This window comes from Dreissena polymorpha, chromosome 3 (assembly GCF_020536995.1).
Source record: "Dreissena polymorpha isolate Duluth1 chromosome 3, UMN_Dpol_1.0, whole genome shotgun sequence".
Classification (NCBI taxonomy): Eukaryota; Metazoa; Mollusca; class Bivalvia; order Myida; family Dreissenidae; genus Dreissena; species Dreissena polymorpha.
This window is the reverse complement of record NC_068357.1, coordinates 37734782-37760455: the sequence shown is the minus strand read 5'-3', so window position 1 is coordinate 37760455 and position 25674 is coordinate 37734782. Positions and strand designations below refer to the sequence as shown.

The 25674-nt window shown below is 34.7% G+C and overlaps 1 long non-coding RNA gene across 2 annotated transcripts in view; it reads left to right on the top strand.

The window, feature by feature from the left end:
- Positions 1–25674, top strand: part of LOC127873738 (uncharacterized) — a 93191-nt gene that overhangs the window by 33116 nt on the left and 34401 nt on the right. The window lies entirely within an intron of this gene.

The window sequence follows — 25674 nt, the reverse complement described above, 5'->3', positions numbered from 1 at the left end:
GGAAAAGCCTCAATGATTGTCCTTGTCGTGGACCTGTATTTCTAAAAGGGTTATATGGAACTTAACTTTGTGTCTCATGTTTGACGTTGGTGGTGTAAAAATGTGTTATATATTAACAAAATTGACCAAAATTAACAAACAAATCTTTGTATGATTGCTTTCAGTACATGTATGGATATTTGTCATTTATTTTCGTGTTATTATTTAAATCAATAAGTTATATAATATAAACGGTAACGTGTGGTTGGTACAAAATTACTTCTTTTGCATGCATTAAATGTTTGAGTAAATGATTTTGCATAGGTGGAGAAACCAATTGTGAGATTGGCATGGAACATGTATTGTTTATTTTAGTTCATGTATTGGTTTATTTATGTGTTGTTAAAGTGTACAGTGTTAGGTATAATGGTATAGTTTTGAATTGGTTTTGACCATTTATGCTATGCTATGCATTGTAAGGTTATGGTTTTATATGGTATGAGTGTTATGTTACCTTATGTTATGTTGATTGCTCATTGATTTTTCATCCTTTTTGGCGAGAGTGTCGAGTGTCGCGAACTGTGATTAATTATACCTTGGGTGTGGATGCTGGATCTGATATCTGATATTGTTGGAGAGAGAGAGAGAGATAGTTTGTTTGTTTAAGATTAGATGTGCTCTGTTGTGAGAGAGATGACATTTTCGGGTTGTTTTATGTTGTGAATGTTGATAAGTGTGAGTCTGTTTTGTGATTGTGGATTAAATTGTAGTTAGAATTTAGGCTTTAAAGAAGTAACATCGGAAACCTTTAACTGTGGAATTATAGTTGAATTAATACCAGCTAAATAACTAAATATTAAGTGTAAAAGTAAAAACTGCTTATTTTGGAATATAATTAAACTTGTGTTGAAATAAAAATAAAATACGATCTAAAATATTAATAAAGTGTTGTGTTATTAATGAACTCAATGTAGTGATTAAATTGAAATACAGTCTGAACAATTATTCTTCAAGAGATACCTGCTATGCAATCTATCAATCCACCAATAGCCTTACATGTTACATCTCAGTTCTGACAACATTTTGGTGTATTGTAACCTCCCTCTCCTGTCAATCATGCCATTAATGTCCATTTGAGCTTGTTATCTATGGCTGAAGTCTGAAAATCCCTCAATAATTGAACATGGCTGCTCAGCTGCTGTACCAACATTAATGTCACTTTTGAAAAATCCCAGTGCTGAAGAACGTTATGGTATTATTTCTGGACAATATCCCATTCACCAATTACAAAATAATTTAAGAAAGTAGCTGTGCATGCAACTATAAGCTCTAAAGTCTTGGAACTTAACATTTGTTTCCAACAATATTTTAGAAAAGAACCAAAAAAGGGTTTTACAGATTGCAAAGCTGCATCTCTAAATACTTAATCATATTGCAAAATAATTCTGTTTGTTTCAATCAAAAGAACATAAAATAAAAGTTTGTTGTGGATTTGTGTATATGTGTGACAAAAATGCTATATTATTCAGCAATAACTTATTACATATAATTGTACCACTAGTATATCTACGCTCAGCTTTTCATGCCTGAGCAGCTTTAAAGGGACCATTTCACAGATTTTGGCATGTATTGAAGTTTGTCATTAAATGCTTTATATTTATAAATGTAAACATTGAATCTAAAAAGCTGTAGTAAAAAACAAGAATTAAATTAAATAAAGGAAAAAGTAACCCTAAACTGGGCTTGAACCACTGACCACTCAGGAGTAAAAGTCTATCACCTAGACCACTTGGCTATCCATGCTCATACTATGACTGCTGTACAGTCCAACCCCTCTTATGCAGCCAGTCAAGGGAAACAGGGTGGCCTTTTAAGAGGGGGTTGGGTCATAGGGAGTCTGGAGTTGATGGCCAACTGTTCAATTTTTGTATAGACAAAATGGTAAATATGTGTACATGTACTAAACAATGTATAGACTTAAAATAATTTTATTTCTTCCTTTCTAATTTAGTCAGCTATAAAACAACATTTTCATTCAAAAAAATATTCCATTCATCTTTCTAATCATCATCAATATCATCCTCATCAGAATCAAGTCAATGAAAAAGAATCATTCTCATGATTCGTTGTTTACAGAATGCGCGTTGTATGGCCCCAATGCACTTAAGATGGGAACAGTTGTGAATCAGTTATGCGTGAATAACTCCCGTGTCACTATCAATCGATAATTTAATTGGTTAATTGCAGTTTTATGTCTTTGTAATACCTACCGCACGAATTGGTCCCGACAGTGATCTCCTCCACGATAAAATCGTGGCAAGTAACTTAAGAGACTGATAATAGCAACCATGTGTAATCCTACTGTTAATCGTGCTTTTCATGCATAATATTATTAAAGCATTTATTTCGCCGCGTAAATGGTTTTATCAGAATTATTATTGAAATCATTGTAAATATAAAACAAATATAAATGTTTTGTTAAATTCCCAAATGAGAATCATAATTTGTAGTCCAAAACACACTCCCGATTGATTTATGTTAACGAGACGTTTACAAATCCTAGCATCAAATAAGTCCTCATGTATTTCCTTTGTCCGGACAAAAGCGCACGAAAATTATGCACCAATGTACAATGTCACGTCATACCCATGCAAGCGTGTATTGATTTTTGGATAAAAACTTTGTAGCACAGAGAACATGTAGAGCAGTTGATTTCGGTTAAAAGTAGCGTTTTTTTTTTTAACTTTTAATTAGCCGATAATTGTCATAAAAGTGTGCTTGAAATAGTATGATTCAACAGCTACAAATAATCAATTATAAATTAAGAATCTCTTTTCCAGTACTAATAGATGATATTCGCATGTGCGGAAACAAAAAGATCAAACGGTCAAATATTGCTTTAAACCCGATAATCTGCCGCTAATTAATTGCAATTTTGCAAACTGGCTGTCAAAATGTTTATCACACATCACGCTTCAGTACTGCAGAGCATAAACTTTAGACCGGAAGTACGTATAGATTTTTTCTCCGTTGTGTCGGTGTAATTTTGCCAGTGTACATGACTGACTTACTCGCGCGTGACCACTCATAAGGGGGGAATTTAACATTTGGGATGCAAAATTGCTGGCCGCTGGCCGTAGAAACGGGGTTACCGTTAAAGAGGGGTGCATTATAAAGTGTTTATCAACAGTCGCGGCACAGACCGGCCGCCTACACGGGGCGACCGGCGATGAGGGCTGACTGGAAGTAGGGGTTGGACTGTATTTTATACTTTATATAAGCAATCCTCGTAGTGTCACAAAATATAACGACAACAACAGAACTCTCCAAATTATTCAATCGTTTCGCATTGTAACGCTGTAAAATTCTCATGTTTTTAAATCCTCAAAAGATGCATATCATGATATTTTAAAGCATTGTAAATGTTCATCATTACTGTTTCCTCACAAATATCAAACTACATCGAATCTGAATTTTTTTTGTGTATGCCCCTGGATCGAATGATCAGGGGTATATTGTTTTTGGCCTGTCTGTCTGTCTGTCAGTCTGTCATTCTGTCCCAAAACTTTAATCTTGGCTAAAGTTTGATAACTTTTGCAATATTGAAGTTAGCGACTTCATATTTGGCATGCATGTGTATCTCATGGAGCTGCACATTTTGAGTGGTGAAAGGTCAAGGTCATCCTTCAAGGTCAAAAGTCAAATATCACTTTATTTTTCTTTCCTTAAACTTTACCCTTTGTTAAAGTTTGGTCATAACTTTTTATGTCCCCCACAATAGTAGTGAGGGACATATTGTTTTTGCCCTGTCTGTTGGTTGGTCTGTTGGTTGGTTGGTTTGCGCCAACTTTAACATTTTGCAATAACTTTTGCTATATTGAATATAGCAACTTGATATTTGGCATGCATGTGTATCTCATAAAGCTGCACATTTTGAGTGGTGAAAGGTCAAGGTCAAGGTCATCCTTCAAGGTCAGAGGTCAAATATATGTGGCCAAAATCGCTCATTTCATGAATACTTTTGCAATATTGAAGATAGCAACTTGATATTTGGCATGCATGTGAATCTCATGGAGCTGCACATTTTGAGTGGTGATAGGTCAAGGTCAAGGTCATCCTTCAAGGTCAGAGGTCAAATATATGTGGCCCAAATTGCTTATTTTATGAATACTTTTGAAATATTGAAGATAGCAACTTGATATTTGGCATGCATGTGTATCTCATGGAGCTGCACAATTTGAGTGGTGAAAGGTCAAGGTCAAGGTCATCCTTCAAGGTCAGAGGTCAAATATATGTGGCCTTAATCGCTTATTTTATAAATACTTTTGCAATATTGAAGATAGCAACTTGATATTTGGCATGCATGTGTATCTCATGGAGCTGCACATTTTGAGTGGTGAAAGGTCAAGGTCATCCTTCAAGGTCAAATATATGGATCAAAATTGCTCATGTAATGTCACTTCTGCAATATTGAAGCTAGCAATTTTATATTTGAAATGCATGTGTATCTCATGGAGCTGAACATTTTGAGTGGTGAAGGGTCAAGGTCAAGGTCATCCTTCAAGGTCAAACGTCATATAGGGGGACATTGTGGTTCACAAACGCATCTTGTTGAATATTGAAGATTATAAGCATCTTGATAGTTGGCGTGCATGTGTATCTCATGAAGCTGCACATTTTGAGTGGTAAAAGAAGGTCAAGGTCATCCTTCAAGGTCAAAAGTAAACAAATACAATCCAAGGGAAGTAATATTAGCTTTAAAAGGGAGGTAATTTCTAAACCTGCCAAATGATATTTTGACATTTTATTTCAAAGCCGCGCAATAGGGGGAATTGCGTTTCTGACAAACATATCTTTTGTTAGCTCATCTATTTTTTGAAAAAAAATTATGAGCTATTGTCATCACCTTGGCGTCGGCTTCGGTGTCGGCGTTGTCGTCCGGTTAAATTTTGCGTTTAGGTACACTTTTCTCATAAAGTATCAATGCTATTGCTTTCAAATTTGGTACACTTACTTACTTTCATGAGGGGAATGGGCCATTTTATTCCTTAAGTATCAAAGCTATTGCTTTCATACTTGCAACACTTACTAACTATCATAAGTGGACTGTGCAGGCAAAGTTATGTAACTCTGACTGGCATTTTGACAGAATTATGTGCCCTTTTTATACTTAGAAAATTGAAAATTTGGTTAAGTTTTGTGTTTAGGTCCACTTTTTTCCTAAAGTATCAAAGCCATTGCTTTCATACTTGCAACACTTACTAACTATCGTAAGGGGACTGTGCAGGCAAAGTAATGTAACTCTGACTGGCATTTTGACAGAATTATGTGCCCTTTTTATACTTAGAAAAATGAAAATTTGGTTAAGTTTTGTGTTTAGGTCCACTTTTTTCCTATTAAATTTTGCTAAACTTGCCATAACTTCTTTATTCATGATTAGATTCAATTGATATTTTGACAAAAAAACTCTTACCTGACATTCCACAATTGACTCCGCCAAAAACATCCCCCACGCACCCCCCCCACCCCAAAAAAATAATTTTTATGCCCCAGGTAGGGTGGCATATAGCAGTTGAACTGTCCGTCAGTAGTCTGTCAGTCCGAAAAAAACTTTAACATTGGCTATAACTTTTTCACTTTTTAAGATAGCAACTTGATATTTGGCATGCATGTGTATCTCATGGGGCTGCACATTTTGAGTGGTGAAAGGTCAAGGTCATCCTTAAAGGTCAAATGTCAAATTTATGGTGTCTGTCCGTCCGAAAACATTAACATTGGCCATTACTTTTTCAATATTGAAGATAGCAACTTGATATTTGGCATGTATGTGTATCTCATGGAGCTGAACATTTTGAGTGGTGAAAGGTGAAGGTGAAGGTCATCCTTCAAGGTCAAATGTCAAATATATGGTGTCTGTCTGTCCGAAAACTTTAACATTGGCCATAACTTTTGCAATATTGAAGATAGCAACTTGATATTTGGCATGCATGTGTATCTCATGAAGCTGCACATTTTGAGTGGTGGAAGTTCAAGGTCAAGGTTATCCTTCAAGGTAAAAAAAAATAATTCAAAGCGGCGTTCTCATGAAGCTGCACATTTTGAGTGGTGGAAGTTCAAGGTCATCCTTCAAGGTCAAGGTCATTCTTCAAGGTCAAAGGTAAAAAAACAAATAAAAAATTTCAAAGCGGCATTATTATGAAGCTGCACATTTTGAGTGGTGGAAGTTCAAGGTCAAGGTCATTCTTCAAGGTCAAGGTCATCCTTCAAGGTCAAAGGTCAAAAAAATAATCAAAGCGGCGTTTTCATGAAGCTGCACATTTTCAGTGGTGTAGGTTCAAGGTCAAGGTCATCCTTGAAGGTCAAGGTCATCCTTCAAGGTCAAAGGTAATACAAAATAAAAAAAATGAAACAGCGTTACCATGAAGCTGCACATTTTAAGTGGTGGAAGGTCAAGGTCAAGGTAATCCTTCAAGGTCAAGGTCATCCTTCAAGGTCAAAGGTAAAAAAATAAATAAATTCAAAGCGGCGTTCTCATGAAGCTGCACATTTTGAGTGGTGGAAGTTCAAGGTCAAGGTCATTCTTCAAGGTCATCCTTCAAGGTCAAAGGTAAACAAATAATAATTTCAAAGCGGCATTATCATGAAGCTGCACATTTTGAGTGTTGGAAGTTCAAGGTCATCCTTCAAGGTCAAGGTCATCCTTCAAGGTCAAAGGTCAAAAAAATAATATTTCATAGCGGCCTTCTCATAAAGCTGCACATTTTTAGTGGTGGAAGTTCAAGGTCAAGGTCATCCTTCAAGGTCAAAGGTAAAATAAAATAAAATAATAATTTCAAAGCGGCGCAATAGGGGTATGGTGTTTCTGACAAACACATGTCTTGTTTTTTTCAAACATGGTTAAAAAACACAAATATTTATTTTTATCATTTTATTTTTGAAATACCGTCCAACCATCCCACCCAAGAACCCCCCCCCCCCCCAAAACAAAAAAAAATATTATTTTTTTTGCATGTGCGGTCTGCACCCGCAAGGCGGTGGTGCTCTTGTTATTTTGTCAATTTACCTTAACATGAAAAAGGTCCCTTTAATACTGTGATGTCCACTTCTAGGACGCAAGTACATTGTACTCTTGAGTTGCCTTTTAACCTTCACATGATAGCATGTAATCTTCACAAGAAAATGTAACAGCTTTCATGGATCTGGCAGACGTTTTGATCAGTCTTCAAACAAATGATTTTGTTGGACAAATATCAATTCATAACTGACTGTCAACATTCATTCCCTATGTAAATGTTGACACTGGGCAGCCATGCCTTATCAATGTGTAGGTCAGGCGGGCTTGTGCCAGATTCAACTGTGAAGCCAGCAGAGCTTAATCAAGCTTATTGTTTGGCTTGCAGATCATAAGAACTAAAACTCATCAACCATTCTAACCTGGCAGTAGCCAAAGATCAATATTCAATTATCATACAACATTGAAGCTGATATTCATCTAATAAATAGTTGCCTGATATAACTTTCTATATCAGGAATGTAGATGTTTATATCTGTCAATGTTTGAATGAGGTACATGATATTACACGGAATTAACTATTTATTTATCTTTTTGGGTAAAAAATAATCAGATTCAACAAAACAAACAATTTGATACCAAGATGTATCACATGTTAGACACAAGCAACAAAAGCAGTAAAAAGAATTGTACAAATATTAAAGGGGTTTAAAACAAATAACATACCTAATATAAGTAATCCTCCCAGTTTTACAAACTATAACAACAGCAACAACAGAACTTTCCAAATTATTCAATTGTTTCGCGTTGCAATGCTTTATAATTTTCATGTTTTTAAAACGCCAAAAGATGCATAAAATGGATATTTTAGAGCATGGTAAATATTAAGTATTACTGTTTCCTCACAAATATCATAACTACAATGAAAATTTGTGAATCTGAAACAATTTTTATGTCCCCCACCACTATAGTGAGGGACATATTGTTTTGCCCTGTCTGTTTGTTTGTTTGCACCAACTTTAACATTTGCAATAACTTTTGCAATATTGAAGATAGCAACTTGATATTTTGCATGAATGTGTATCTCATGGAGCTGCACATTTTGAGTGATGAAAGGTCAAGGTCAAATATGTAGCTTCAAATTAGCACAAAAAGGGACATAGTGTTTCTGACAAACACATATCTTGTTTTAAATTTTGTCAATTTACCAAAATGTGAAAAGGCCCCTTTAAGTGCAATTTGCTAATGATTCAATGATAACCATGCAAAACTTGCATGTCAAGATGATTCAAGCTGTAAAGGGACAATCATACTTTTCTGCAAGTATAGGGCAGTTACCTGTTATTCTCTTAATTATGTTAAGTGCCAAACTAATGTATCAGTTACAGATATGTTAGGAGGATACAATCTGTTCACATTTGATATGCATTGTTGAAAGAATAGAAAACAGTTCACATTTGATATGCCTTGTTGAAAGAATAGAAAACAGTTCACATTTGATATGCCTTGTTGAAAGAATATAAAACAGTATACATTTGATATGCCTTGTTGAAAGATTAGAAAACAGTTCACATTTGAATGCCTTGTTGAAAGAATAGAAAACAGTTCACATTTGATATGCCTTGTTGAAAGAATAGAAAACAGTTCACATTTGATATGTCTTGTTGAAAGAATAGAAAACAGTTGCACATTTTATGCCTTTGTTGAAAGAATAGAAAACAGTTCACATTTGATATGCCTTGTTGAAAGGATAGAAAACAGTTCCAAAAAGGCAAGGTCATGAGAGAAATTTGAATAAGATTGACAATTTGCTCTTATGATCACAAATTAATTTGAGCATACTCTGGAGTATTATTTTTGGAACTTAGTCTTCCCATAAAACTCCAACTGTTTAGTGTCTCCAATAATTAATGTCTGCATGCAACACATTAGAGCCGGTGAGGGTTATTCCAGATGGAGGGTTTGTGCCGAACATTTTGTCCATGACGTCATAACATGTGTCAATGGCAAAGTAGAAACTTGCAGACGCGCACTTTTGTTAACAAAATCAAGCCTCTTTTGATTCCCCCATTACTGGGCAAGACGTTGTTGGTATTTTCCTGACAAAAAAATGATCCAGTAAGTATACCGTTTTTTGTTAAGAAAATAACACGATATGATAAGATGACTCATTGTATTAGTTAAGGTATGATGACCGATCTTTGATTGTTTAAGGTTTGCAAAATGGTTAAAACACAAGTTAATGCATATGACTACGCCTTTCTATATGTTAGCGATCGATGAACGTGGAATTGTTGACATGTTGGTGTGTTCGGAAATACACCTGCTAAAGTATGTCTAGAGTCTAATTCCAGACATATGCATTTTTCTTCCACATCTATCTAAAACAACTTTGGATATGTATATCTAGATCTAGTTCTCTGCTTATTTAATCATCTAGATCAATCAATTATTTATGTGTCCATTGCAACAGGTATGAGTAGAGCAATCAGAGCTAGGAAATATACCCCGGAAACAATTGCAGAAGCCTCCAAACTGGTCCAGAATTGCAGTATTCGGCTTAACACTGCTTCCAAGGTCTATGGCATACCTAAAAGCACTTTGAAGGATTTTGTTTTGTCTTTCCTAAGAGACGAGGTCCAGGATCAAGACTTGCTCACAGACCCTAGTAGACTGTATAACGCTGATGAGACTGGTTTTCCCTTATGCCCCAAGGGCGGCAAGGTTTTGTCTATGAAAGGTGCTAAGCATGTATACAACTACACCAGCAACAACAAATCCCAGATGACAGTTCTTGCTTGCGTTAGCGCAGTTAGACACTATATCAAGCCTCTAATTGTGTACTTGTGTGAACTCTTCCGTAAAAACGTCTGAGAGTGATTAGAGGATGCAGCTTGCGGTTGGTTGAGTAATGGCTAGATGGACAGGGATGTGCTCTTGACATTGCTAAAGGACGTCTTTATTCCTGGTCTTGATGAACGTAATGTTAAACGCCCTGTACTTTTTTTTGTTGACAGACACTCAACTCATCTCACGTTAGGGGCCTCTGATGTATGTCGAGAAAACCTGTGTCCTCATGTTTTGCCACCTGGAACATGCTTCGCAAATATTCCAACCCCTGGACTTGAGAATACATGTATTTGATGTCTTAAAAGAGAAATGGGGCCAAGAGGTTCGGAACTACCCGATTCAGAATATTCCAAACATGACCAGGAAAAGCTTTGCAAACGTCTTAAATGGAGCATGGGAAAAGCGCCTTCAGTTAAAAATGCTATCAATGACGTATCACTTGCCAACATGAGTGAGGAGGAGTCTGCTGCGTTCCCTATTAAAGGCCTATTTTGTTGAATAACATGCGTTCATGTAAACAAATAATAAAATTGAAATAAAATGTATAAAAATACCAAGCACTGACCGTTTAAAAAAAAAAAAGAATGTTCGGAAATACACTCACCTCGTGTTTGGCTGACACACCATGTGCGGAAATAGACTCATACACTTACCTTAATCAAGCTGAAGTAGCATACAATATGTAATGCACATACTCTGGTAAAATTTATTTGCATACATAGTGCGGAAATACACTCATATGATCGGTGCAAGTAAGAATCTCGCTTAAGTGTTCGGAAATACCCTCCCCCGCTCTAGTATCTAAATGTGTTAGTCAAAGTGGATAAAATAATAATGTAGTGGGCTTTTACAAAATATTTTTAGAATTTGATGATTGCAGTCTAGTTTAAACTATTTGTGTGTGTGTGGTTTTTAATTGTAATAAGTATTTGAAGAGTTATGATGCATGTAAAATAACATAATTGGGCATTGATTCACATTTTATTCTACAAACAGGGATAACTATTAAAACAGTTTTGGTGCACCTAACATGACACTGATATGCAATCATTCATATTTTATTATACAAATGTGGATAACTTTTCAAAGGGTTTTGTTGCCTGTAAAATAAAACTGACATGCATTTCTTTTTAATTCAAGCATTATTATTACCGGTAATAGCGACAAAACATGTGTATTCTATGCATGATTTAATACTGTAATTTTCTATATATGTTTTCAAGGCCTCATGAACTTATATAACTAGACCCTTGTCAGATAAAAAAACTTTCAACAATCTGACTTGATTGCTTGTTTATCATACTTTGCCTGGAATATTTTTATTTTGATTGCACTTGTCTATAGGTGTATAAAAAACGTGACTGTCAATAATTAATTGATCAAATTTCCAGCAAGTACATTCTAAGAAATTTAACAGAGACTTATTAAAAAAATGCATTGTGACCCAACCTTATAATTATCTCTTAAATTCCTAATAAATTTTCGGTTTCATATATCATAAACAGAAGTCTAATTAACTAAACCCTTTAATTGGGTTAGATGGATGTCATATTATATTTTTATGAACCTAATAAAGTATTAGCTATCATTTCCCTGCAAAGCCATCTGATACTTAATTATCATGGTATTGCCGGAAAGAATCACATAAGTATTTATCAATTTATGATAATGATAACTTCATATTTATAGCATACATTTTTTTTGCATTTTCAAATAATTCAGTTCAGAGAATCAGCAGTGTATAACATGTAATTACATTTCTGAAATTCTCAGAATTAAGATGTTTTTATCATATAAAAAATAAATTGGTAATATATTGAGGTTAAGACTTCATTAATATAATATGAAGGAAATGCACCAATTTGTACCGTAAAAGAACACAGAAGTCCTGATGTATTGCAAGAATAATATAATAATAGTTATAAACCTAATAAGTTTTCACCTTTCATGTTCTTAACAAATTTTCTTAATTAAAAAGCTGCTGATATAAAAAAAGTAATCCTACTATTCTGCAATATAAAATACAAAGAAAGGAACAAAAACAGATCGACACAATTTGTTAGCAATCAACACAAAAATCAATGAGAGTAAATAAAACAAGAGGCACATGAGGGCCTGAATCGCTCTACTTGCTGGAATCAATAGGGCTCAAGCCCTTGATAGTATGAACAATCTGAGTAAGTTTTAAATAAACAGACTTAAAATGGATAATTTATCGCATAAACAAGAAGAAACCTAAAATTTAAACTTCAAATAGCTTCTTTTCAACAATAAGTTGGACAAATTTTCTTCACTCTCAATGGGGTTCTGGCCCTTGATGATATAAAACATCCGTTGAAGTTTTAAAAGGATAGAACTTTATATGTAAACAAACAAGAAATGTGTTTGTCGGAAACACTATGTCCCCTTCTGCGCCGCTTTGAATTATTAATTTTTTTATCTTTGACCTTGAAGGATGACCTTGACCTTTTACCACTCAAAATATGCAGCTTCATGAGATACACATGCATGCCAAATATGAAGTTGCTATCTTCAATATTGCAAAAGTTATGGCAAAATGTTAAAGATTTACATTTTTTTCTCAAATTCAAGGGGAGATAATTCTGGACTTATAACTCCGATATTGCTCATTTTCAATAGGGTTTGACTCATCATTCAGATAAAGACACTGTGCAAGTTGGGAAATGATTGGATGAAAACTGTGGACTTTATTGCGTAAACAAGCCTTATTTCACAATTTTCTCAAATTCAAGGGAAGATAATTCTGGACTTTTTACTCTGATGTTCATTTTCAATAGGATTTGAGTCCTCATTAATATAAAGACACTGAACAAGTTTGAAAAGATTCGGATGAAAACTATGGACTTTATCGCGTAAACAAGAAAAAGTCTAACGCACGCACACACGCACCGACGGACGAGGGAAACCACGCCATGACATAAGCTCTTCAGGCCTTTGGCCAGTAGAGCTAAAAACTGATCGGTTTATTCTTTCATAATTGCTATTTTTTGGTATGTTATCCTGTTCAAATTTTGATCACTCATATGTTCACAGGCAAAAAATAATCATTACAGGTACATTCAAAATGTGTTTAACTCAAAAAGGTTTAGAATAACAGCTTTTAGCCAATTTCTTCATCCAAACTTGTGGTAATTTTGTGTCATGCAAATGAAATGTCATTGTATTAAATTGAATACATTAAAATAAAAGTGTAATGATAGTTTGCAGTGTTTTTCCCACTATTATTTTGTCCACTTGAACAAGGACAATAATTATTAAGCATATTTTTGGCAGAATATCATATTTGATTTTGATTGCCAACAACAAAATTCTCACTGTATGAAGATCATGTCATTATAACTTAAGTCACGCGTTGAAAAATCAAGGATAAAAAAACACTCAACAATCGCCACAGGGTTAACCCTTTGCATGCTGGGAAATTTGTCGTCTGCTAAAATGTCATCTGCTGAATTTCTGAAATTAGCATTTTCTTTGATTTTTTTCAAAGAATACTATCAGGATAGCAAACAGTTTGGATCCTGATGAGACGCCACGTTCTGTGGCGTCTCATCTGGATCCAAACTGTTTGCAAAGGTCTTCAAAATTCGGTTCCAGCACTGAAAGGGTTAAGCCAACCTACTGAGCTATTTTACAATGTTTTGCTTTTATCAGTTTTTGCTATTGACAGAGTACAAGAAAAGAATACAAATTTCAAGCAGGGAACAATTGTGGTCCAGTATTTTTACTTTTTATTCTATGTGTATAGATTGATAAATTTCAACTGTGCATCGTATAAAGTACATCTACCTTTCTTTTGTCTCGTACCTTTCCATTTTTGGTCTTAAATGTTAAACAAGGAAATCGTTCTGAGTAAAAATATATTAGTACATAAGTTTTAATATATAAATGTTTTTGGCATATTATCTTCAATTACATATGGAAATAGTAACTCAGTACAATAATCACATACACAAATTCAATTTAAAACCTCAAAAACATTTTTTAAGGATTACAGGTATACAATGATTATACTTATCTTACATTTTATAAAGGAATTTAAGATACTTTACTTAAAAGTACAGAAAAATATCTTGTTGGCGAAATAAATCAGATTGTGAAATATCTTAGTTAAGTAAAATTATAAAGGGGCATTAGGAACTATTTAAAACTAATGACAAGTAATTAAATTCTGTTGTTGCCTTTAAAAATGATGGCACTGAAATAACAGTATTAAATGTAAGCTTTTAACAATCCATTGGCTATATTTTACCCAAGCACTTGTCTCTTAAATCTTTCTATTGGTCATTCACTTTCATTCAGGGTGAAAGAAAACTGTTTTAATAGAGGTCTAAGCCAACCACAGTTTAACTATATGACAAATTTGCCACTGGCAATAGTGCTCAACCGCGCTCATTGTCCTTCTTTAAATGGGATTTTTTTTATCAAAATATTGTTCTATTGTAATTTGCAAGGAAATTGAAGTCCTCAAAAACTTCATCATAGTCTCCGACAATATCTTTTAATCACTGCCTCTTTTCATTGGCAACGAATTAGTCCTTACTTTCATAAAAACATTCACAGCAAGAGTGGAGCATACATAAATAGGACCATCTGGAAAATGAAATGGATTTCTAAGGGCCTTTGTAGGGATTCTTTCAGCAGTGCACCATGTTTCCGGGGTAACCCACAGAGATGTGATATATGTCTTTCCAGAGGAAGAATATGCCAATAATAACTGCTTTTTGCACATTCTTGAATTACTGGATGACTCAGTTACTTCCAGTAATTACATTCATACAAAGGATTGATATTGCTGTCTTTAATGTTGCAAAATGGTATGAAATGAAGCTCGCACTTCCTGTGTTATCTTTATGTCCCCCAATTTCTATACTGGGGGATATATTGTTTTTGCCCTGTTTATTTGTTGGTTTGCATCAAACTTTAACATTTGCCATAACTTTTGCAATATTGAAGATAGCAACTTGATATTTGGCATGCATGTGTATCTCATGGAGCTGCACATTTTGAGCGGTGAAAGATCAAGGTCATCCTTCAAGGTCTAAGAGGTCAAACATTTTGATATGTCAATGCATATGTTTTTTTTTTTCATAGAACGACCACGGAAATTTTAAGCGTCAAATGCAGGTGGTATTTTCATGCCATATGAATGAAACTCTTTCTGAAGTTAATTAAGCATACAGTTCTTGAACAATGAACATGGGTTGCTCTAAAATTCTCTCTCAGCATTACTTCTATTTTGTTCAAGTGTCACTATCGTCAATTCTGGAAAATGTGTTAATTGTATTTCCAAGGATTGGCCCAAAAAAAATCACCTTAGTCCTGTGACCATTCAGTGGATGAGTAAAATGTCAATGCGCATGTTTTTTTTTCCTAGAACTACCACGGAAATTTTAAGCGTCAACTGCAGGTGGTATTTTCATGCCATATGAATGAAACTCTTTCTGAGGTTAATTAAGCATACTCACAGTTCTTGAACAATGAACATCGGCTCTTTCTCTTCCAGCATTACTTGTGTTTTGTTCAAGTGTCACTATCATCAATTCTGGAAAATGAGTTACCAGGTAATTGTATTTCCAAGGATTGACCCATAAAAAAATCACCTTAGTCCTGTGACCTATTAGGGGATGAGTAAAACAAAACAAAAGATTTGGTGAACCAATTTCTCTCATATCCACTGTGAATATAGACAAGACTCCATTCATATGACTTTTATAAAGAATGTTTAATAGCTGTGCAAGACTGTACCAGAACTCTAAGTTAACTTAATGGTTTTCAGATTATATGTGCGAAAATGTCAAGAACACATCTTAATGAGGGTCCTTGAACTTTTCAAGGTTGTCTTGCATTCATAATGATTACTTATTAGGTTCTTGTGAATAACAAAAACATTTCCAGAATATTGTCAGTGATATACAACTCTTCTTGAAAGTTGTTTTGGACCTTTTATGAAGAAATTAAGAATATTGCATTATGCTTAGAATGTTCTCAAATCATACTTGTTTGCAAATTTTTGACCATCTAAGAACAAATAATTAACTATAAAAAAGTTATTGAACTCTTCTTTAAAACTTCTAGAATTTAGTATATTGATTTTGATTGCTGACTTTTAAATCTTTACATGAAGAAGGGAAAATGAAAGATTGCAAAAAGAGTTTTGGTACCACTGATTTCTAAAGGGATGATCTGTAAAAAGATGTGGTATACCGTATAATTTAATTTAAGATAACAAATAAAACACATGAATGGATGGATATTTGGGCAAACCTTTTTCTGACATTTAATATTGAGATATTTAAGATTGATTCATTTGTCCAATACAATATCAATATAAATCATCATTAATAAGCACATAAATCATATTGTGCAAGAACAATTCAAGAACGCTTTTAAAGCACAATTTTATATGAGACATTTATAGAACAATTACAGTTCAATATAGCAAAAAATAAAACTCCAGATACTCCAATATAGCAAAAAATAAAACTCCAGATACTCCATAAGCTGAAAAGTTTTGTTCCTATGCACTACTTTATAACCAAACACCAAATAATTTATAAAATGATTAAAACTGGAATCACTGCCTTGGAATTTTCAGTTTGTAGCTTAAACCGGTTTTCCAGGACTAGCCGAATCTGACACTTAACAAGAAAATTCTTCATTAAATGTTAAGACCTTTTTCTTTATACATTCTGAAGCCATAAGAAGAAATAAAATTAATGATAAAGGCATAGCCATATAAAAAGAAATAACCATTCCATGGCAGGCAATTGTTGCCAAAATGGCTTCAGAAATGTTCAAGTCCAGCCACCATGAACATTTTCCAGTGTAGTGATTCTCCAAGATAATAACAAAGTGCAAAGGGCCATAATTAACCCTTTGGTCCATGCCAGGCTGTCAAATAAACCCTAGGAGGGCTTGAAGAAATGTGGAAGTGAGTCCCTTAACGAACATTTCTAAGGCATTCTTTTCATACTTGAAGGCTGAGGCTGATTTTCTGATTGGAAGATATTCAAAGTGTTCCCTTTTGTTGCAAAACTGTCCAAATATGAAGCAAAATTTTCCAAATGTAAAGATAGTACTGTAATAGATGCATTGAATTTGAACAAAAATACACAATGAACTTTCTTGTCAATTAATTTCCCCCATGCTGTTACACAAAGTATACGCAAACTATACTTATTATTTTAAAGTATTTGATATTACATTAAGAATATGTCCTTAACATATTTATTTTCCTTTTTAATACAATCAATAATTATTGCTGAGATTTCTGCTTTTAAGAGTGTTTTATTAATTGTTTTAAATTCAGGCCATTAAATTGTATAAGTAGGTAATTAAACAAGGGTTTTGCTCATTCACCTGAATGTCAGAAACCATAATGAAACAAATGAATATTAGAGCATGCTAGCATAATTATGTTCGAAGTTCAGTGCTTTCCCATCTAATGATACTGTTTCACCAAGAACAAATGAATTTTAAGTTTTCAAAATAAAATGATTTGTAATATATGATTAAAATAATTATTAAACATGTAAGAAAGTTTGACCCTAGAGGAATAATTAAAACAATATTGTTATAGGTTTTCTACACAATTTGCATGCCAAATATCTAAGCATACGCCACCTCTTTTTTGAGATTTATTAATAAATGAGCCATTTATACTTAACTTCCGCGGTGGCGCTCAGGCCTGGGTGTTTTAAAATATAACAGAAAAAATTACAGGGTGATGATGTTTAACATGTAATTCAACACATTTCGCATTATTTAAAAAAATCAGCCAATGCAGTGCGATTCAGCAATTATAAATTCATCAAAAAATGTACAGAAACATAAAATCACAATCCATTTGGAAACTTGAGGACCTTTATAAGTTGTGGCGTGGTTACAGAATTTGTAAAAGCAAATTGATGTTTTTTGCCTGTGTGACAAGGGAGGCGGAAAACTACAACGGGCGAGGCATGGTCAGGGGTGATAACCCCAAAAAAGGGTTAGTGTAAGGGTTAGGGTTAGGGGTCGGGTTAGGGTTAGGGTTGGGTTTAGGCTAACCCAAACCCTAACCCGACCCCTAACACTAACCCAAACCCTAACCCTAACCCTCTAACCCCCCCTTGCGCAATACCATACCATGCCTCGCCCGTTGTCGTTTTCCGCCTCCAGTGTGACAAGCATATTCCCAGCCATTTAAATCGCTCATTACAAAAACGATTGCTGTGAACCTGTAGCAGTTAATGCGTGCACAAAAACATCGGCTTCTAGCGGTTCTAATAGATAAATTCGCATTTTTAGTTCTTTGCTTGTGAAGGACTAAGTTTATGAGTGTGTATTGCAAGTCAGTCTGCTCTTAAGTATGCTAGGAACGATAACCACTTTAGCTACGTTAGGAACGACAATCTGCCTGTTTATACTCTACCACTGGTACACTGACACAGCAGTATTTGTATTTAACCCTTTGCATGCTGGGAAATTTGTCGTCTGCTAAAATGTCGTCTGCAGAATTTCTACAATTAGCATTTTCTTCGATTTTTTTCAAAGAATACTATCAGAATAGCAAACAGTTTGGATCCTGATGAGACGCCACGTTCTGTGGCGTCTCATCTGGATCCAAAGTGTTTGCAAAGGCCTTTAAAATTCGGTTCCCGCACTGAAAGGGTTAATAAATATGTGTTTAACAGCTTGTGGGACAACATTTGCCACTTTGTCGTTGAAATCTGTACATATTGGCTGCTTTCAGGGAAACAGGGCTTAATTTCTGTCAAATTAGTGGTGTCCTAGATTCGCCTGTGCATACTGATTAGCCTGTGCAATGCACACAGCTAATCAAGGACGACACTTTCTGATTTTATGGTGTTTTTCGTATAAAGAGAGTCTCTGGTACTAGGATGACAATTAATGCATATGCATTAAGCCCTGTTTTCTCAAAATGAAGCTTAAATTATCTTTTTTATTAATGATTTGAAAAAAAAACACAACACATCTCGACCTGTGCTTTAAGACACACTCTATATAAATTTGAATGTGCTGTGTTCATTTCAAACTTGCAATATAAAAAGCTATAACATAATTTTGAAAACTGAGTTGCGTCTAAGAGATTATTCAACAGCGAACAACTTCGGTGCCTTCAGCGCTTTGATTCAAAAAGAGATGGAGCCAATGCAAAGGAGGTGGCGCTAAGACTAGGAGGTTGCGCTAATGCACATGTTTAGATATTTTGTAAACTGACTACTTCAGCACATTTGAGTGGTGTGCGTTTTTAAATAGAAAAGTAGTTTTCTAACAAAGTCATGATGGATTTAAATGATCGTCTTTGTAAGACAAGAACACTCAACATATTTTATACAAAAAAGTTAACGGAAAAAGACCAAGCTATTTTCAATTTTTTAGGAGTTGATAGTGGGAAAAACAACATATATGAGCCTTATTAAGATTTGTTGACCTGGCCTTTTTGTAAATTAAGCATTTGGATTAAGGGACACAAATCATTGTTTCAAGAAGAAGTTTTATTAGTCCCCTACCGGTTTCACCGGAGGGGACTTATGGTTTGTGCTCCGTGTGTCTGTCAGTCAGTCAGTCAGTCAGTCTGTCACACTTTTCTGGATCCTGCAATAACTTTAAAAGTTCTTAATATTTTTTCATGAAACTTGAAACATGGATAGATGGCAATAAGGACATTATGCACATCATTTCATTTTGTTCCTATGGCAAAAATTCTGGTTGCTATGGCAACAAATATTTAAAAATAAAATAAAAATATTTCTGACAATGGTGGAGTCGGTCAGTGACTTATATTGCTTGACAATAGTCTTGTTTTATATTTATTTTGTGAATTATCATACTGTTTACAAATATTGCAGTGGATGAATTATTTTAATAATGTTGAACATTAAGTTATTGGTTTTATTGAGTATTATAAATGTTTTATATATATTGTACAATATGTTTTTTTTCATGTTGGTGACTTCTCAAGTGGAGTTGAGTTGATCACTTATATATTAAAAAACTACATCTTATTTAGTATAGATGTGTTTATGTTTTGTAAAGATTTCGGGCTCATATGTGCCTAGAAAAATAAATTCAATATTACAAATAACATCTATCAAATGTAATTCATGTGATAATTTCATGTGTTAATTGATACATCCTGCATTGGCGCCACCTCCTAACCATTGGCTTAATCTCTTTTGGAAAAATGCAAAATTATCTACTACATCGGCAAGAAGCCAATATCTGTGTGCTGCAGCATATAATGTATGTTGTACACATTATCGTTCAATGCCATAAGTGATTTCATTGGGTGGATATGTTCTTGTCAGTCACACATGAAAAATTCATCGAAATGCTTTTTAAAACTCCACTATGCCACAATTTATAAAGGTTCTCACATTTTTTAATGGGTTGAGAATGTATGGTTTTGTACTTTTTTGGATTAATTTATCTTCACTAAATCACGCTACATTGCCCGATTATAAAAATAATGCAAAATATGTTGAAAAAACATATAAAACCTAATCACCCTGTAAAATTATCCATGAAATTTCAAACCATTCCGACAGGTTAGTCTGGAACGATGCATTAAGCCCTGTTTTCCCAGAGACCAGCTAATATTTTATGAAAACTTAGGTATGGAATATAAGCCATTGTAATTAAGAATAATTAAATAGTTGTAATCTAAAAGCAGTCAGAATGTTTACAATAATGAAATTTTAAACATAACATAAATATGCACATTTCACACTCATGTAATTCAGACTTTGATTATTATTCTTCAATCTGATGCAAGTCAAGAGAGTTATTTGAAAAAGAAAAACAAAAAATATACAAAAATCTGTTGCCAAATTTCTTAAAATGAGGGGACCCATATCCATGCATGTAAACTTGCTTATGTTTATTGTTTCCTCTGTGAAATGTTAACCCGCCAGTGTGGCAAGCCTATATTTGTTTACTGGTCCATGCTATTTCTATGAAGTTATGAAGATAATATCTTTTTAAATCCTTTTCCATGTATGCTTTTAAATTTATCACAATCTATTAACACAGGTAATTTGATGAAATTTTCTTTGTGATACTTGTTCCCAGTTTCAAGAAATGACTAATAAATGTATTCTATTTACCAAAAAAATGTATGCATACAATTCAAACAAGCAAAATAACACTTCTTAGAAAACTGCTGAAAAAAATGTATACCTATTACAAAAAAAATTATATATATTATGAGAAATCATTGATGTGTTATTATAGAAGTTGTGAAACTGAGGTACTTTAACTTGCAACTCTTTAATTTGTCATGTAAGGGGCTTCCTAAAAAAGAGTTTAACATTTTTTCTATCTCCATTATTGAAGGATGTATGTGAAACTATATTGTGGTGGATATTGATATGTTCCAAAGATATACCAGTTCTGTTCTCAATCCTCAGTGTTAAGTTGTACAGCAATTGATGCAATAATATGACTTGATAGTTCAAAGTAAAAGAATGGAATGAAGAATGCTGAAAAATATAACATAAAAACATGGCAATGCCAGAAAAAAACGGTGCGATCCCAAGCTAAATGTTGAAGCATAAAGCTAAAGCAACACACAATTTTATCACTTTAGGAATTTTAACTTACCAAATATTGAGTTATATGTGAGTTGCCTCCCTTGATAAAATAAACGGAAGACGAGGCTAAACAAATCTGGAATTGCCGGTAGAGATCCTATACTTTTGAGTGAATACAATATTCAATAAAAAACATAATTTTGTTTAATAAGGTATTGAACATTTTACAATTGAAGAAATTTTTTATTTATTTGGAAATGTTTCTTATTCTTTTTCTATGATATTCAATATATTAATCACAAAAAAGAAAGTTTTGATAACGTTACTGTGATGGACATCGTGATTGTGTTTATTGAAAGTAAATTATTTAAGATCATAAATTCATTGCTCACAGCTAACATTTGATTGAAGTTTACATAATTAATTAACCAACGCAATTACACGGAAATTTTCAGTTCTGTGCGTTACAGAGTATAGCACAGGAGGTATGTCTAAACATAATGCACTGCACAAAACAGGTATATGTGCGGTCTGTTCATGCGTATGGTTGTCACGTGAGTGATTGTGACTCAGGCGGACATAGGCAGAAATGTGCATTTTCTTTGTATGGTCAGTTCTATGCTAGATTTCGATCAGTAAACATGTGTTTGTGTACAAATCCTACATCGTGTTCAGCAATGTAGACAAGCGAGTCGTCCTGCATAAAGGGCTACATAGAAGAGAGAAAGGATGCAGTGAAATCCAACAACGACACGTTATTGAGCTGCACAAGTGGAATGATAAATAAGATAAGTGGGAAATCACAATGTTGGATTTTAGATGTTCCAAAGTTAAATTGAAAAAATAATGAAGAGCAGTACAAAAGCAGTTCCAAAATATTGGAAAACATTGATTTGGCAAAGACAGCAATTGAATCAAACAATATTCAGTCCGCAAAAGAAGCTCAAACGGAGGGTAAATGATCAGAATAAATTTGTTATATAAACATATAACAACACGTGCTACAGGTGTTTGTCTTGTGTTTCAAATTTGATGTACATTACTACATCATTTTTTGTTTTTCGCCACTTATTTAGTGGAAAAAGCTCAACGATAGAGACAAAAACTCATCTTGATGGCAGACACGTCAGAGAAAGGCTGGCGTGTGGTAAATGCGTATACCACAAATCCCATCACCATAGACAGCAAGGATAAAAAAGCATTCACAATGCAGCGCCCCAAAATCTGACAAGGGGGAGAAGCTGCATCAAAAATTCATATCAATATGATATATTGCCGTACGGAAGGGTCGACTGCTCATGGGGCGTCTGCGCAGATGGGTTTCGTAAGGTCCTGACCAGGCTTGTGCTTCACATGTGGCAAACCGGGACACTGCAAAAACAAATGTACACAGCCCGTCCCAATGAATAACAAGATAAGTAGCTTATAATACTGTGCCGAATAAGAATTTATAAGCATATCAAGGGACGTTCATTAAGCAACTGGTTTGCAAAGTTTGCAAAGTAGGTCAGCATTAGTGCATGATAGTCAGCACAATGTATTTCCTGGTGTTTCTGAGGTGAGGATATCACCAGTAGGGCATTTAAGAAATTTTATTCAAAGGTAGGCAGAAATAACAGGCTAAGTTTATATATTTTACGTTAAATGTCTTGGCTACAAATTGCCCTTCAAGGTTATTCCGGAACAGGTATTTCTTAAAACTAATAAGTATGCACGTAAATTCCAGATTTCCTGAGTAAAGAGATATCCAGTTTGCTTCAAAAAGATGTAATTTCTGAGGTTCGTCAACAACCTCATGTTGTTAATTTTTTAACGGTCCTCTATAATTGTGGCGAAAAACCCTAGGCTTGTTCGGGATTGTCGGCACATAAATCCATGTTTACATCTGTTCAAAATAAAATTCGATGACATTAATATTGCACAAAACCTTTTCTATAAAGGTTCTTTGTGTTCACGTTTGTTTTGAAAGCTTATCACCACATAGACATTTTTGCAGAACACACAACTTATTTAGGATTCAGTTGGATCGTTGATGATGACGTTAAATGTTACGCCTTTAATTTTTTAGCGTTCAGCATTTGTTAGGCGGGCCACATATTCATAAAGGTTTTCCGAGTTTTTATTAAACACTGGAGGTCCCTTGGCTTTAAAGTTATAATGTTCCTAGATGATGGCATAGGGGGAGATAATTCTTTTGATAAAGCTTTGCAGACTAGTTCTTATGGAAGGCAGACATTGCTTGATACAGGCTTTTTGTTGGCAGAAGATAAATGTATTTGGAAACCTACTTTGCGTGCCATTTGGCTAAGGCATAAGTTAGACTTTTGTCTAGATCAGCTATATATTACAGAAAAAGAATTTGTTGGCTGGAAATCACCATAAAGTCGGCATTGTTTCAGTCGTTGAAAGACCATAGTTGCTTATTACACGTGCGTGCATTAGCCGGCGTTGTAGGACAAATCGTATTGATAAAAAGCGTACTTGGGAGTGATGTATGCCGTATGACAAGGTATTTGTACAGGTGTATTTTATCTCGAGCCAGCTGGAACACTCGGGTTAGTGTAGAAGCGGCAGACGAGCTTCAGTTTTGGTTCGACAATGCTAGAAGCTTAAACGCATACAGTAAAAGTTTATCACTAGAAAACGCAGTTGATGTATGTGTTTCACAGCCGCAAGTTCTGTTGGGTACAGAGGGTTTGTTTCTAGCAACCGAGCAGAAATGATATCTGGGGGTAGGATTTCACCGATAGATTTAATGTATGCAGCTCCCGGGCAGGAGCAGGTAAATTCTTTTGTACCTAGAACCGAGCATCTGGATATGATTACTCCCGAGCAGGTAAATGCATTGGCTTCCGGAAGTGAGTACATGCGCTTATCAGAGGTGAGCATGTTAATACCGCGGCTCCCGTAAGTGAGCATGTAAGTAAAGTTGCTCTCAAAGATGAGCTGGTAAACACTGTATTGCTCCCGGAAGTGAGCACGTGAGCAAAGTCGTTCTCAGAGGTGGACAGATACATACAGTGGTGACCGGAAGTGAACACTCTGGCAAAGATGCTCTCAGAGGTGAGCTGGCCAATACACTGGCTTTCGGAAGTGAGCACATAGTTACAGGCATACAGGTATACGGGTCATGGACAGAGCAGGAGGCAATTGCTAGTTCTACTTGGAGAGAACTCAAGACTACATCTAGACTTATTAAAAGTAACATTATAATTCTACAGAACAAAAATTCCATCTTATATTCTGATAATAAAAACGTATCGTATATTTTTCATTCAGGCAGTAATGTAGATGCGTTACATTTTAAATGTTTAGATATTCACAGAGTTTGTAGTTCGCACAATATTAATTTATCTGTGATATGGATACCGCGGAAAGATAATACTATTGCTGATTAGCTTAGTAGATCTGAAGATTGCGACAATTGGTCCATTCAATAATCTATTTCCTCTCTATCAGACGTCAAATGGCGTCCCCTTAAAATTGATCGTCAAATGGGGTCCCCATACAATTGATCGCTTTGCTACACATTATAACAACAAATATGCACTGTTCAATTCTAAATGGTGGGTATACCTGGAACTGAGGCAGTGACTGTTTCACTCAAAGTTGTTGATGTGTCAGCATTTGGTGGGTTCCTCATATCATTGTTAAGTGTTTAAAGAAAATGGAACACGATGAATGTGTCAGTACATTAGTTGTTCCTTAGTGGGAATCCGCAGCTTTCTGGCCTTTGATTACAGATGGGAAGGGCAGATATAGCAAAAACATAAGAGATGTGCACATCTTACCACAAAGGGATGTAATAAATTAAGGTCGAGAAAATAACAGGTTGTTTGGTAATGAGCATTTACCCTTTAGAATGTTGGCCTTGAGATTTGACTTGTGTACTAAGTAAATCAGTAGTTTAACGAGTAATCAATAAGAAGCTGTGTAGGATTTACATGTTTTCATCATTTTTGCAGGTGTTTGTTTAAAAGCTTCTTTAAAGAGGAAGTTGGGTGAAGCGGGCGAGTACGTTGACAATTAGGACAAGGTTATTGCACGTATGGCAGGACATTTGTTGGACAGTTTCTAAATACTCTCACCAGGTGAAACTATTAAAAAAAAAATTGTGCCAATAAACAACTTTCGATTCAACCGGCAAATGCTATTCATGTGGTTATGTATTTGTCAAATTTAATTGACGCGGGAAAATCGGAAAGCATTGTTTCTGCAGCTTTCCATGGTATTAAGTGGTATCACAACATAAACAATTTACAAGATCCTACAGACAAT